General features: G+C 54.1%; 1 pseudogene; it reads right to left on the reverse strand.

Annotated features, from left to right (window-relative positions):
• Positions 1–13,949, reverse strand: part of LOC147108395 (zona pellucida sperm-binding protein 4-like) — a 36,421-nt pseudogene extending 22,472 nt beyond the window's left edge.
• Between the last annotated feature and the right edge of the window lie 1,463 nt (positions 13,950–15,412).

A 15,412-nucleotide genomic window follows, 5' to 3' on the forward strand; every position in this document is an offset into this window, starting at 1 on the left:
TAGAACTAGGGGGGCACAGTTTCAGGATACGGGGTCGCCGATTTAAAATGATGATGAGGAGGAACTTCTCCGAGGGTCGTGAATCTTTGGAATTCTCTACCCCAAAGAGCTGTGGAGGCGGAGTCATTGAATAAATCCAAGGCGGAGATATACATATTTGAGCTGCAGAGGAGTCAAGGGTTATGGGGAGCTGGTGGGAAACTGGCATTGAGGCCAAGATCAGATCAGCCATGATCTCATTGAATGGCGAAGCAGGCTCGAGGGGCCGAATGGCCAACTCCTGCTCCTATTTCTTATGTTCTGACAGGATTGCAGTCAGGCCCTGGAGATTCTTGTTAAAAGTTGTGGCTCCCATTTATAGACAAGGGTCCTTCCCATTGAGAGCAGGTTTGTTCATATTGGGAGGGAGAGACTGATAAACCCCCAGTTGCAAGGAACTAACCAGATATTACTGTAACACAAGTAAATTAGTTTGCTTTGACTAGAAACAAACTCTGGATCAGAACAAAATCCCTGGTTCAGTGAGAGTTTAAATCAAGGACTCACTTAGGCCACATTTGGATGTACAGTCATCTTGAGCAGAGGGTGAGCAAACCTCAGCACTGCAGTGCAAGTAAACCTAGAACAGAAAGGAGTTTACAGTGAGCTTCATGTAGACAGATGAACCAGGCTGTTGTACAAGGAGCCAGTAAAGGGTTTCATTGGCTCAGACTCTTGTTTGGTTACCTGTCCAGTGAGCGGCTGAGCAGGGTCTCCATGCAGGAAAACAAAAGTCTTCACTTCTAACCGCTTGTGATGGGTTTGGAACTGCAGGTGGGAAAACACATCCACTAGGTGTAGGAGAGTCTGGTAGTCATCACCCTCATAGGGGCACCTGCAACAGGAGGGTCCATCAGGGGGAGCAGAAAAAAAAATTGATCCGATAAAGAAAAGGGATTTTAGTTTGGCATTGGTGGCAAGGGTTAGAGTTCAAACCATTCCTTCGATGAGAAAGTAGCCATCTGCACCCATCCCTGGGCTACAATGGACCAATTAGTTCACCCCATTACTCTAAAGCTGGGGTCACATTCAGCTTTCTTACTGTAATAGTAACTGTTGCATGGAACAATACTGAATGGTCCTGAACCTTTTCTCAATCGAACTATGTAGAGAAAATTAGCTAAAGCCAACACTGTATTGGATTGTATTCATAGGGAACTATTCAGTACAAATCAAAGGACACTGTTCTGCCACTTTGCACGTCATTGGTTAGACTGCATCTGGAGTACTACACCCAGTTTTGGTCCCCTCAAGATGGGCGATAGCAGTCTTGGAAAAGACTCAAACTACAGGAATAATTCCTAGCTACAAGAACCTTACCTACTCAGACACATTGAGCTGTGTCGACTTATCCTTGACCAGTGTAGAATTAGAGGTGGCCTGATCGATCTATAAAGGGCTGCATAGCATCCCTGTTGAGATTATTACAGTTTGACACAAGGACATGGGGACATTTAAACTAGGCAAGAGTCGGAATAGACTGATGTTGGGTGGTTCTCCTTCCCACTCGCCGCCCACCCTATCCAGCCCAGCTGGAGAGTAGTGAGTGACGAGAATACATTGATGACATGTGGTGGGTGCTGATTCTCTGCACACCTTCCAGGGGGGAGTTGGACTGGTCGCTGGCCAGAAGCAGAGATCACATTGCATCATATAGAAGGCAAATATCTTCGCAATTAACATTTGGTAGAGTGTGGCCCATATGATCTCCTGGACTGGATTTGATCACCTGAGGCATCACACAGAGTATTTCCCCCCTTATTGGCCCTGGGTTATCTGTCTCTCCCAGGAGATTACGTGGTTATTGGGATGAGGGGAGTAGGAACTGTCTAGTCACAATGCTACAGTCAGAGTGTGGGGCAGGCTTGATGAAACAGTTGGTCTTTCACTGCCCATCATTTTCTATGAATTCTCAAAACCATTAGCCCTTCCATTCAGCCTTTCCTTACGCATCCGCCAGTAGAATCCATTGCACCTCGTGGTTTGGGGCTGGGACAGGAGTCGCCCAGCAGTCATGCAACCTCAGGACAATCATTGGGTCCGTGCGGTCCTGGTCCCAAACCTCCACAAACACTGGGTCATGAAGGATACTCTGAATGGGGTAGTCATTATCCACATACCAGGATCTGTAGTTACCACCTGAAAGGCAGACACAAGAACCAGTCACTCCCTGCATTGATACATTCCCAGTGTTTTTGTCACCATTCCCCAAGGCCATTATACATTTTGCAATTCTCAGTTCCAGTTCCAGAATCCCATCATCAGAAGCAGGAGGTGGTGGGGAAGCCATGTAAACCATGACTGTCACGGGGCCGTGCATTCACGGGGCCATTTTGCTAGGGTCACGGTAGTGGACCCAAGTGCAGGAAACCTATCCAAGGACTCGAGACCGGGTAGAAGTTGAAAGATGCTTCACTTGATACGCGAAAACACAGAGACATGGTAACACTCGAAAGGATATACACTTGAGACTCGCGAACGCCAGGGACGCAGCAAGAGCTGTGTCTTGCAGGCAGGCAAACCCAGGACTGAGCAAAGAGGACAGGAAACAGGAAGCTTAAATACAGGCCAGAGTGGTCACGTGACATAATTATTCAAATGAGACAGGAGACAAATACTTTAACAACACACAGGTGAGGCCAGAGGCACAGAGACAAAACAGGGACTGGACCGAGCCAGCTTTATTCATTCTCTGCCTTGCTCTCTGTGCTGCTGGTTGACCAGAAGGAGAGTGGAAAGTGGTGCTCTCCTTGACCAGGGAGTGGAGGAGAAGGAGAGACCCCAGACCACCACTACCATCTACCAGCAACAACAGCTACAACTGAGGTGCCTGGGGAGAAGAGGACAAAGGGAGAAGGAGGCCAACATCTACAAGAGGAGAGGCCTTTCCACCACTGCCTCCCCAAATTGGCCTCCATTCCAGGAGAGGGAGAGAGGGGAGAGAAACAGCATTGACACCAGCTGCTTGGAAGGAGGGAAGGAGCAACTTCTTCTGCTGAACATCTGCAGGTGGGTGTCATTTGGTGCATTCCCCAAAAGACTTTGTATTGTAGGTGGGGGGAGGAAAGAAGACCGGCCGGAACACCAAGGGGTGTGTGTGTGTGTGGCTCTTGTAGAATACTAGGCCACACACACCACTAATAAGCACCCCTTCTATTGCCTGGCCTGGGACAGCTGGAGCTGCCTAGGTGAAGCCTTTAAATCATTAATACATCGTTAAGACCTGGTGTAGGGCTGAGCCTGGGCATTCTCCAGCTTTCCCAGGTGAAGACATCTTCTCCCCCTGCCAGAAGAACACCTTTCAGAGACTTTATTTTTTCCATCGGGGAGTGCACCCCTGCCGACACCCACCCACCTACCATCCTGAGTGGCGACCCTGCCTTTGCTGCCTCCCTCCTTCCCACCCCCCCTCTCTCTCTTTCTTTGTATCTCTCTTTGTCTCTCTCAAGAGGCACCTCTTTTTCAACTTTTAATTAATTGCCACTTGAGCAGAGGGGAGAAGGCCCCTCTCCCAATTCTAATCAATAAGGGGAGAGGTGGGCCTTTAATTTAACGGCTCCCTCTGCTCAAGGGAGGACTTAAAAAAAACTGGAGGCCATCTTCAACATCTCAAGGCCTGTGACTTGGGGTGGGTGTAGCCCGTTATAAAAACCACCCCATAATGGCGTCTACTTCTTCGCCGGTGGCGGGGCCGGCTAGGTCATATGCGGCGGTGGCAGCCACAGCCACGGCTGCTCCCGCTGCTTCTGCCGCCCCGTCACCTTTCTCCTTAATAACTAAAAAGCTTGGGGTGAAGAGATACACCCACCCCACAATGACAATTGAGGCATGCGTAAAGGCCATGGCTGGGGTTGTCGGCCCTTCAGCCATCCTCGCCGCCTCAAAAATGTACGGGAATGCTGTGTTCATCCTGGGGTCAGAGCGGGCGGTGTCCCTGGCCGTCACCAAGGGGCTCACCGTGGGCGGGACCTTACTGCCGGTGGATCCTCTTGAGGCCACCGCGCGGAGGATCGTTATTTCCAACGTCCTGCCCTATATTCCTGGTTAGCTCCTCCTCCCCCACTTGCGCCAACTTGGGGAGGTGAGGTCGGGGATCGCACCTATCGCGCTCGGCTGCCGGGAAGCCAGCCTTCGGCACGTCTTCTCCTTCCGGCGCCAGGTCTTTATTCAGCTGGCGCGAGAGGAGTACACCGACGGGGCATTTGTCATCCTCCATGAGGGGACCGCCTATCGTGCCTTTTGGATGGCGGACGGTGTGCGGTGCCACGCCTGCAAGGAGGTGGGGCACATCCGGAAAAACTGCCCCGCCTCCAAGGCCACCGGATCATCTGGTGCGGCCAAGGCGGGCGCCGCCGCTGCTCCTCTCCCCGGGTCTGGCTGCGCCCACCAAACAACCGATGCGCGGTCGTTGTCAGAGACCGATGCCATCAAGGCCTCCGGCGGGGGGGAGGGAGTGCATCCGGGCGGAAGGAAGGTGCGGGGGAAAGCCAAACACCTTAGGGTGGGTCCCCCCGGGGAGGGCGAGCCCTTGAACCTGGAGCCCCTGACATCCGCGCTCATCGCGGAGTTGGTCAGGGCAGACGAGGGTGGGAGGGACCTCGTGCCTGAGCCTGTGGTCGCGACCGCCGAGGCGGAAACCCCGATACCTGCGGCCGGGCTTGGGCCCGAGGAACCCGAAAAACCTGCTCCGCCGGAGGGAGCAGAGGAGGGGGCCCCAGCAGACATGGAGGACTCCCTCTCTCCCTCCACGTTAAAAAGAAGGCGCGACCCCCTGGAAGAGGAGAAGGACCGGGAGGAGGAAGGTCCCTCCGAGCCGGGGTAGTCGTCGCCCGCCGCGGGTACTGCGCCCCACCCCCCCCGCTGTCACCATCACCAGTGATTGGCAGGGGTTCTGCCCCTCGGGAGGCTGAGGCAGATGTGTCTGTCCAGCACGTGTCTCCCGGGGATGGGGACGAGACCCTGCCCGTGGGGGGGTCGCGGAACAACCGGCGGCAGAAATTGATATTCTTTCGGTGCCGTTACCCCTCGCCGGGTCGGGCGGCCTGGGGTATGGGTCAGGCGAGCTGGAAGAAACTGAGCTCACCCAATGCGACCCAGACATTTCCCAGGGGCTGCTCGACCTGGCTGAAATTTTAGTCCAGGACACCCCATCCGCTGGGTCGGAGACTGGTGGCGAGGAGGATGAAGGCCCCCTGACTGTGCCTCTGGCGCCGGATGTCCTGGTGGAATTTCAATTTGTTTTCTCCCTGATTTCTCCGGGCGTCCTGGCGTCTGGGGCGGAGGGGGACTCCAAACCGCCGCCGTCTTCTGGCCCGGCGCCCCCGGAGGAGCCCAGGGAGGAATCCTCCGCCACCGATCCTGGGGGTGTGATCCAGGCGGAGGCGGGGCCGGCCGATGCGGCCGAGCCGTTCGCTGCGCACTGCGCGACGGACGGGTCGGCCACTGGTGGTGACCCCCCGGAGGAGGACGGGGACTCGGTGATGGGCGCGGAGGATGAGCTGGATTCCATCGCCGATGAGGCAATGGATGACCTCGGGGCCCCTCGCCGAGTCTCCCCTCATTCCCGTCAGGGAACTCCGGGATTTTGTGGCCGTGTGCCAGGGTCGTCAAAACAAGACCCGGCTGGCCCTCGCCAGGTGGTCAGAGCTGGCGCTGCTCATCGGGTCTGTCTGCGCCGCCGTCAAGGCCATGGGCGCGGACACGGACGTGAGCCCGCTCGAGCTGCGTCGGCTCAGGTCGTTCCTCACTGGGCTGCTGAGGGAGTGGCGGTCGACCAGAGGCTGCGCTCCCTCCCCCCGTTAGGTGTAGGTAGAGGTTGCACTATGCTTCTGTTATGAAGATAACCATAGCCAGCCTCAACATCAACGGCAGCAGGGAGGCTCGCCGCAGATTTAATAACCTTTTGGTCCTTCGGGACGGGAAGTATGCGGTGTGCTTTCTGCAAGAAACCCACACTGTTCCAGGAGACGAGGCCACGTGGCTCCTGGAGTGGCAAGGAGGGGTCAGCATGAGTCACCTCTCCAGCGTTTCCAGCGGGGTGGCTATCTTGCTGGCCCTGCATTTTCAGCCGGAGATCTTGGGGGTCAAGGAGTATGTGCCGGGCCGCTTGCTCCAGGTCACTGTTCGCCTGGGGGGCGTGCCGCTCCATCTAGTGAATGTGTACGCCCCTCAGGCCGGTGCGCAGCAAGTGCGCTTCTTTGAAGAAGTGTCCGCTCTTCTGGGCTCCATTGACGCGGGCGAGTGCGTCATCCTCGGGGGGGATTTTAACTGCACCCTCGAGGCGAGGGACCGTTCGGCCCCCCAGCGATGCCCGGCGGCGATGGAGAAGTTGAGGGACCTGGTCGGGTCCTTCGACTTGGTGGACATCTGGCGACATCTCCACCCCGACTCCAGCGCCTTCACTAGCGTGAGGTCTGGAGGAGGATGGTCCAGAATCGACCGCCTTTATATTTCCTGGGCGTACGTCTCCTGTGTTCCAGTGGCTTCCTTGCGACCGGTGCCGTGCACGGACCACCACCTGGTGTGGGCGGAGCTCGTTCCGCTGCACGCGCAGTGGGGGTCCGCGTACTGGCATTTTAACAACCTGCTGCTGGAAGACGCGCATTTCCAGGATTCGTTTCATCGGTTCTGGGCCGACTGGAGAAGGAAGCGGGGGGGCTTCCCCTCCTTGAGGCTATGGTGGGACGTGGGCAAGGCTCATGTCCGTCTCTTCTGTCAGGAGTACACGAAGGGGTCGAACAAGAGGCGGGAGGCCCGGGTCAGGCGGTTGGAGAAGGAGGTGCTTGGCCTGGAGTCCCGTCTCGGTCAAGTCGTCGAGGACCCGGCCCTGCGGAAGGTGTACGAAGAGAAGAAGGGCGCGCTGAAGGACCTGCAGCTCGTCGGGTCCCGAAGCGCGTACATGAGGTCGTGGATCCAGTTCCTGCGGGACCTGGACCGTGGCTCCCCCTTCTTCTACTCGCTGGAAAAAGGATGGGGGGTCTGTAAGCAGCTCTTGGTGCTGCTGGCCGACGACGGATCTCTGGTCTCGGATCCGGAGGGAATCAGCGCAGTGGCCCGCGCCTATTACAGGGCTCTGTTCTCTCCGGATCCGTCCAGCGAGGATGTGCGCAGAGTTTTGTGGGAGGACCTGCTGAAGGTCGGCCTGGAGGGCGCCGAAAAATTGGACGCTCCTCTGAGTCTGGAGGAGCTGACCGGCGCCCTCCACCAGCTCTCCAGGGGAAAGTCCCCGGGGCTGGACGGGCTGACCGTGGAGTTCCACAGGGCATTCTGGGATGTCTTGGGGGGCGACTACGCACGGGTCCTGGGGGAAAGTTTGGCGACCGGGGAGATGCCCCTCTCTTGGCGCAGGACGGTTATTGTCCTGCTGCCTAAGAAGGGCGATCTCCGCCTCCTTAAGAACTGGTGCCCGGTCTCCCTCCTCAGCACGGACTACAACATTTTTGCCAGGGCCATGTCTGCTCGCCTAGGCGCCATGCTGGCCCACATGATCCACCCCGACCAGTCCTACACGGTCCCGGGCCGGACCATCCACGATAGCATCCATCTGGTCCGGGACCTGGTCCACCATCCCCAGAGGGCTGGTCTGTCGGTTGCTTTCCTTTCCCTGGATCAGGAGAAGGCGTTCGACAGGGTAGATCACGAGTATCTCTTCGGGACTCAGCGCGCATTCGGGTTCGGGACGCATTTTGTCACCCGGATCCGACTTCTGTACTCTGCCGCAGAGTGTCTGATTAAAGTTAACGGGTCCTTGACGGCGCCCCTTCGCTTCGGGAGGGGGGTGCGTCAGGGATGCCCCATGTCCGGCCAGTTATACACCGTTTGCGTAGAGCCTTTCATGCACCTCTTGCGGAAGAGTTTGACGGGACTGGCTCTGCAAGGGCCGGGCGTGGAGGTGGTCACCTTGCCAGGCACGCCGATGACGTGCTCCTCACGGTCACGGATCCCGCTGACTTGCGGAGGATGCGGGAATGCCAGCAGATTTACTCGGACGCATCCTCCGCCAAGATCAACTGGGAGAAATGTTCCGGACTCCTGGTGGGTCAGTGGCGGGTGGACTCCCTGCCGGAGTAGTTCAGGCCCTTCGCCTGGAGCACCACGCACCTCCTCTACTTGGGAGTCTACCTTAGCCCTGCCGAGGACGCCTGGCCGGCGAACTGGCAAGAGTTGGAGGCCAAAGTCACCACTCGCTTTGGACGCTGGACAGGATTGCTCCGAGTGTTGTCCTACAGGGGTCGAGCGATGGTCATAAACCAACTGGTGATCGCCATGTTGTGGTACCGGTTCGTCACTTTGATCCCTCCCCCTGCGTTTGTCACCAAGATACAGAAGAACCTCGTCGACTTCTTCTGGGACAAAAGGAAGCACTGGGTCTCTGCCGCAGTTCTGAGTCTCCCGCTTAGGGAGGGTGGTCAGGCGCTGGTGTACCTCCGCACCCAGGCTGCGACTTTCCGTCTTCAGACGCTGCAGAGATACCTGTACGTCGAGAATCATCCGAGATGGTGTGCGCTGGTGACGTATTTTTTCCGCCAGCTGCACGGCCTCAATTACGACATGCAGCTCCTGTTTTTGGAAGTGGGCGGCACGCGTGCCAGCCTGCGGGAGCTGCCTGTCTTCTACCAGGAACTGCTATGGGTTTGGAACTACGTCGCTTCCAGGCGGAGCTCTCCCCCGTCAGGAATGGTGGCTGTCCTTCGGGAGCCACTGTTCAGGAATCCGCACCTCCGCATCTACGGGTTCGGGTGGCTGGCGGAGGGCAGGGCTGTGCCTGGCAAGGTGACTAGAGTCGGGGACCTGCTTGATGGCGGAGGAGCGGGCTGGATGGCGCTGGAGGAGTTGGCGCGGCGCATGTCTTGGGCCAACGTCCAGCTCGCGGTCAATGCCATTGAGTCGATGAAAGCGACGCTGCGCCCCGGCGCCACGAGGTGTATCGAGGCGGCTCAAGCGCATGGGGCGATCCCGTCAGAGCTTTCCCCCGTTCGGACGGAATTCCTTATCGGCGCCCAGCCCCGAAACACCCATCGGGAACCGGCGCCTCACAACTTGAGCCATCTCAAGGAAATACCCTCCGTGCCTTTTCACTCCGCACGGAGGGGTTTCCTGTACTGGCTGCTCCTGCACACTTTCCACTTTGTCACCTTCGCCTACCATCCAGACACGCCGTGGCCTGCCGTCTTGCCTTCCGGCGGAGGCGGAGGTCCCCAATGGAGGGCTCTCTATGCGGGAGTCCTCCCTTGTTCTATTGGGGATTTGGCCTGGAGGGTGTTGCACGGAGCAGTCCTGTGCAATATATTTTTAAGTAGGTTCACGGACTCCCAGGCTGCCTGTTTGTTCTGCAGCCTGGGGGAGTCCGTTTTTCACATTTACACGGAGTGTGAGAGGTTGCAGCCCCTCTTCCATTATTTGAAGGGGCTGCTCCTCGATTTTTGGTTGCACTTCAGTCCCACGCTCTTGATCTATGGTCACCCGGTGTGGAGGGGAGCGGGCAGGTTGGAGGACCTCCTCATGGGTCTGCTCCTGGGCCTGGCTAAGAAAGCCATCAATTGGTCCAGGCAGCGGGCGGTCGAGGGGGTCGTCCAGCCAGATTGCCTCCCTCTCTTCCGCGGCCATGTTCGCGCCCGGGTGGCCCTGGAGATGGAGCATGCGGTGTCCGCCGGCACGCTCGAGGATTTCCGTGACCGATGGGTGCCGCGGGGACTGGAGTGCATAATTAATTTGGATAACCAAATTCTAATTTGATTTATTAACGTTTATGTAAAGTTCTATTAGTTACAGTTTATTTGTTTATTTTTTGGTCCTACCAAAAGAGGGACAAAACAGGGACTGGACCGAGCCAGCTTTATTAACTAGCCTAATTTACTCTGATGAGAACAATTACTCGAGAAACAGGTGAGAAGAGGGGCCCAGAAGGCACGGCAGCAGTGCACTGAGGCCTCAAAATCCGCCCTCAGGCGGCAAGTAGAGGGAAGTGCCGCTGAAGCCGTTACAATGACATTCATTTGTAAGCCAGTCTCTTTCATCCCCTTGTATTTGCACTGGACATGCAGGCTGCAGAGAGACAATAGCATGTGGAGCTTCATCGAGCAACACATCCCTCCAACTCCAACATCTCCCCACCATCCTCCTACCTGAAGATGCTGTCCCAGGTTATTGAGCGCAGTTTCCCAGTCAGAATCATCCTCTTACCCAACACATCCGTTTCATATACCAAGGTTCCATTCTCCTCCTGCAGTGAGAGCACTGGTTAATAGGGAGCTGGTTCATTCAGGTGGAGAATGCTCGGCCCATTAATACTCACCCGCTTGGTCGAGCCACCAGAGGTAATCGGATAGCGGAAGATCACAAGCTGGGCAGTGGTTAGTTTAGGCCTGCACTCTGCTTCTTGTCCATCTTTCATATACAGAGATGACAGGTTGAGGGCAGGAAGGGTCAGGGTCTTGGAGATCACTATGATGAACTGACCATCCGCTGTGCACACTGCAAGAGAATTACAATTCAATTCCACTGCTCCCATTGATTGTCAGGGGCTTCTCATTCGTGGAGAAATCAGAGGTCTCAGACCAGAGACTTGAGGGACTGAGTCTCAAAAGCCACAGGCCAGCTCACAGCAGGAACAGGACTAGAATCCAAGTGGAAGCACAACCATTTAGTTTGACAGTGGAGTGAGCAAGGATGCATTTATATTAGCTGGAATCAGCACTCGGCCAGTCAGCCCCTCAGGCCGGTTCCACCATTCAATGAGATCATGGCTGATCTGTCTCCCAACTCCATATCCCTCAACCCATGGCTAGCAGCGATCTCAGATTTAGTTATTTATTTATTTATTTTTAATTCATTCACAAGATGTGGGTGTCACTGGCAAGGCTGGTATTTATTGCCCCATCCCCAATTGCCCCATAAAGGTGGTGGTGAGCTGTCTTCCATGTGGTGAAATTATCCACACTGACTGTTGTAGTGGTTTGGTGCAACTCAGTGGCTTGCTGGGCCATTTCAGGGAGCAGTTAAGAGTCAACCACATTGCTGTGGGTCTGGAGTCACATAGGCCAGACCAGGCAAGGACAGCAGATTTCCTTCCCTAAAAAGAAATTAGTGAACCAGATGTTTTTTTTTAATGACAATCAGGTAATTTGCCACCACACTTACGCTGTGAATATGCAGTCTCAGATGTAACTGCCGCTACACCAGCAGAGACATGCCGATCTAGGTCAACTTGACCAACCCATCTCAAATCTAGAAAGCAATTTTGGACCATTGCCAAAACCCTTCAGTCTTGACAGATGGTGAAATGCAACATTCCACATGGATTCCATGGAGGACTTCATAGTACAGCCTGAAGGATCAAACTAGGACAATCAACTGCCTCAGAGCCGGTCATGGTAGATGCTGCCACCATCTCCATAGGTGGAAGATTAAAGCAGCCCCATCATGCAACTGTGGAGCTCCTAATCAGACCCTGGATCACAACATTGATCACTGCCCTCAGAGGAAGTTCATGGGCAGCCTACAAGATATCCAGGCTGTCATACCAGAAGCTTTGGCCTGGATTGTGATTTTTTTTTGCTGCTACCATTCAAGAGATCATCATAAGGTGGGAGCTATATTGTGCCAATCAGCAGCAAGCTCCAAACCACATGCAAACCCAAACATTGGAGTCCAAAGATCTAGTGCAGGCCACCAATGTCTATAAACAACAGTCACCCCACCACTCCTGCCCAACTCAAACACATGCATCAGGTGTGGCAGAGATTTACCATCAAAAAAACCTTCCCTGCAAGAGCAGATAACTTTCCACTACTGTGTGTGTGACTGACTATTAAATTAGAGCATTTATCAAAATAAATTGTAGCCTACAGGAGGTTCTATGTTCTCAATAACTATTAATCCAGTAACAGCTTGAGCAACCAACCTATAGTACAGAGGTACTGCAGACTCAACAGAGCACATCACCAATTCTACTGAAAGGCCAACTTTACCGTCAATGTTCCTTCACCAGGTGTATCAACCTTCAAGACCAAACTTGCTCCACCCTACCAACATTAGATGGTGAAGCACAGGTTTGAAATTTACTGCCATTGTAGACCAGAAATGTACCATTAATAACACCCAATAACCAGCTGAACACCAGAATCAACACCTTCACATTGAATTTCAGCATCAGGTTACTTTACCTCAACAGAATCAAACTGGACACCATTTCCTCATTCCAGCAAGTATTCACAAACCTAGCTAATTCCTTCCAACACCCCGAACCTCAGCTATTGAAACCTGGCTTCAATATGATGGAGGAACAGCCATACACCTTGATGTTCTAGTTAGTTAATTACAATACCATACACCAAGCGGAATCAGCTTCACTCAGGACTCCACGGGAGGAGTTTGTCAACAGACGTGTCCACCCTGCCCCATTACACAGAATGAGACAGCATTCCTGATCTACAAATTGGATTCCTCCCCATCCCCACAAGTATTCCCTCTAGAATCGGGTCGAGCAGCGCTTTGTTACCTGGGCTGTTCCTCAGATTGTAGCAAGGCTGTGTCATCGCACCAACGCTCTTCTCAATCTTCCTTGCTTCAATGCTCCATCTCACCCTCAGTAAGCTCCCCACTGGAGTGGAGCTAATTTACAGAACAAACGGGAAACTGTTCAAACTCCGTCGCCTCCAGTCCAGATCCAAGGTCATCCCATCCTCTGTCATCGAATTACAGTATGCAGACGATGCTTGCGTCTGCGCTCACTCGGAGGTTGAACTCCAAACTATCATCAATTCCTTCACCGAAGCATACGAGAGCATGGGCCTTACACTAAACATCCGTAAGACAAAGGTCCTCTACCAACCTGCCCCTCCACACAGTGCTGCCCCCGATTATCAAAATCCACGACAAGGCCTTGGACAACGTGGACCACTTTCCATACCTCGGGAGCCTACTGTCAACAAGGGCAGATGTCGACGACGAAGTCCAACACCGCCTTCAGTGTGCCAGTGCAGCATTCGGTCGCCTGAGGAAGAGAGTGTTTGAAGACCAGGACCTCAAACCCGGCACTAAGCTCATGGTCTACAGGGCAGCAGTGATACCTGCCCTGCTGTATGCCTCAGAGACATGGACCATGTACAGCAGGCACCTCAAAGCACTGGAGAGGTACCACCAACGCTGCCTCCGCAAGATCCTGCAAATCCATTGGCAGGATAGGCGCACCAACGTCAGTGTTCTTGCTCAGGCCAACATCCCCAGCATCGAAGCTCTGACCGCGCTCAATCAGCTCCGATGGACGGGTCACATTGTCCGCATGCCCGATACGAGACTCCCAAAAAAGCACTCTACTCGGAGCTCCGGCACGGCAAGAGAGCTCCAGGTGGGCAGAGGAAACGCTTCAAGGACACCCTCAAAGCCTCCTTGAAAAAGTGTAACATCCCCACCGACACCTGGGAATTCCTGGCCCAAGACCGCACAAAGTGAAGGAGAAGCATCCGGGAAGGCGCAGAACACTTCGAGTCTCTTCGCCGGGAGCAAGCGGAAGCCAAGCGCAGGCAGTGCAAGGAGTGCACGTCAACCCAAGCACCCCACCCACCTGCCTCTTCAACCACCGTCTGCCCCACCTGTGACAGAGACTGTAGGTCCCGCATTGGACTCATCAGTCACCTGCGAATTCATTTTAAATGTGGAAGCAAATAATCCTCGGTTGCGAGGGACTGCCTAAGAAGAAGAGAGAAGCAGGGATGGACATTCTAGCCCCGCGGGTCAAAGCAGCAACCCTGGCTGGTGCAGTCGGTGCTGCTAATCTCTGGGTGGCCGCACTCAAATCTCCAGCCTAGGTCTGTTGGATAAACATCATCGCCGAGAAGCAGTGGCTGGGCTCAGAGTAAGGAGAGCCCGGCCAAGAGGTAGAGAGAGCAACCAACCGTCCAATGCCCCATCTCGGTTACTGCAAGTAGGATAATAACCTCATCCCTCACCAAGCTGCTTTATGGCCGGGCTCCGAGTGCGGCAGGAATTGGAGCCAATCCCAGTGTGGCGGGTTCCTGTTCCCACATGTTACTCGGGGAGGTAGTTTGCATTTTTGATAAGCTCTATCTGTCAGCCTTTCTCCACTGGTTCCCAAGGGTCAGTCAGTCTTCCATTCGTGCTCAAAATAACACCTTAGCAACTGACCCTCGGGCACATCGCACTCACTTTCTCTGCTCTCGTGTCAGAAGTTGTGGCCTGGAGTCTCCCTGCAGGATTTGACAGTCTAATGTAGGCTGATATATAATGGCTGCACCACTCTCCATCGTGTAGTGTGGCACTTCCACCAGGCTAAGTGAGACAGACTAAGGACACGTCATAGAGTCATAATGGCACAGAAGGATGCCGGCTCTCTGTAGAGCAATCCAGTCAGTCCCATTCCCCCGCTCTATCCCCTTAGCCCTGCACGTTTATTTCCCTCAAGTGCCTATGCAGTTTCCCCTTGAAAACATTGAGTGTCTCCGCTTCCACCGCTTCTGTTGGCAGCGAATTCCAGGTCATCACCATTCGCTGCGTAAAAAAGTTTTTCCTCACACCACCCGCCCCCCCACTGTATCTCTTGCCCAAAACCTTAAATCTGTGTCCCCCAGTCTTCATACCATCATCTAGTGGGAACAGCCTTTCCCCGTCTAGCCTATCCAAACCCATCATAATCTTGTACACCTCTATCAAATCACCCCTCAACCTCCTTTGCTCTAATGAAAACAAGTCCAGCTTCTCCAACCTGTCCTTGTAGGTAAGATCCCCCATCCCCGGAACCATTCTGGTAAATCTCCTCTGCACCCTTTCAAAGGGCCTTCACATCCTTCCTAAAGTGTGGTGACCAGAACTGGATGCAATACTCCACACAGGAGGACACAAATAACCTCCCAGAGATGTCGGGGAACATAGGGACTAATGAGGGGGAGGAACTGAAAGAAATCAGTATTTGTAGGGAAATGGTGTTGGGGAAGTTGACGGGATTGAAGGCCAATAAATTCCCAGGGCCTGATAATCTACATCCTAGGATACTTAAGGAGATAGTAGATGCATTGCTAGTCATCTTCCAGAACTCGATAGACTCTGGAACAGTACCCATGGATTGGAGGGTAGCTAATGTTACCCCACTATTCAAAAAAGGTGGTAGAGAAAAAGCGGGGAATTATAGACGGGTAAGCCTGACATTGGTAGTGGGGAAAATGCTAGAGTCCATTATAAAAGATGTAATAGCAGAGCACTTGGAAAGCAGTGACAGGATCGGACAAAGTCAACATGGATTTACAAAAGGTAAACCGTGCTTTACTAATCTACTGGAACTTTTTGAGGATGTAACTGGTAAAATAGATAAGGGAGAACCAGTGGATGTGGTGTATTTGGACTTTCAGAAGGCTTTCGA

The sequence above is a fragment of the Somniosus microcephalus genome, chromosome 13, assembly GCF_052327205.1.
Source record: "Somniosus microcephalus isolate GS21.2 chromosome 13, FLI_Smic_1.0, whole genome shotgun sequence".
Classification (NCBI taxonomy): Eukaryota; Metazoa; Chordata; class Chondrichthyes; order Squaliformes; family Somniosidae; genus Somniosus; species Somniosus microcephalus.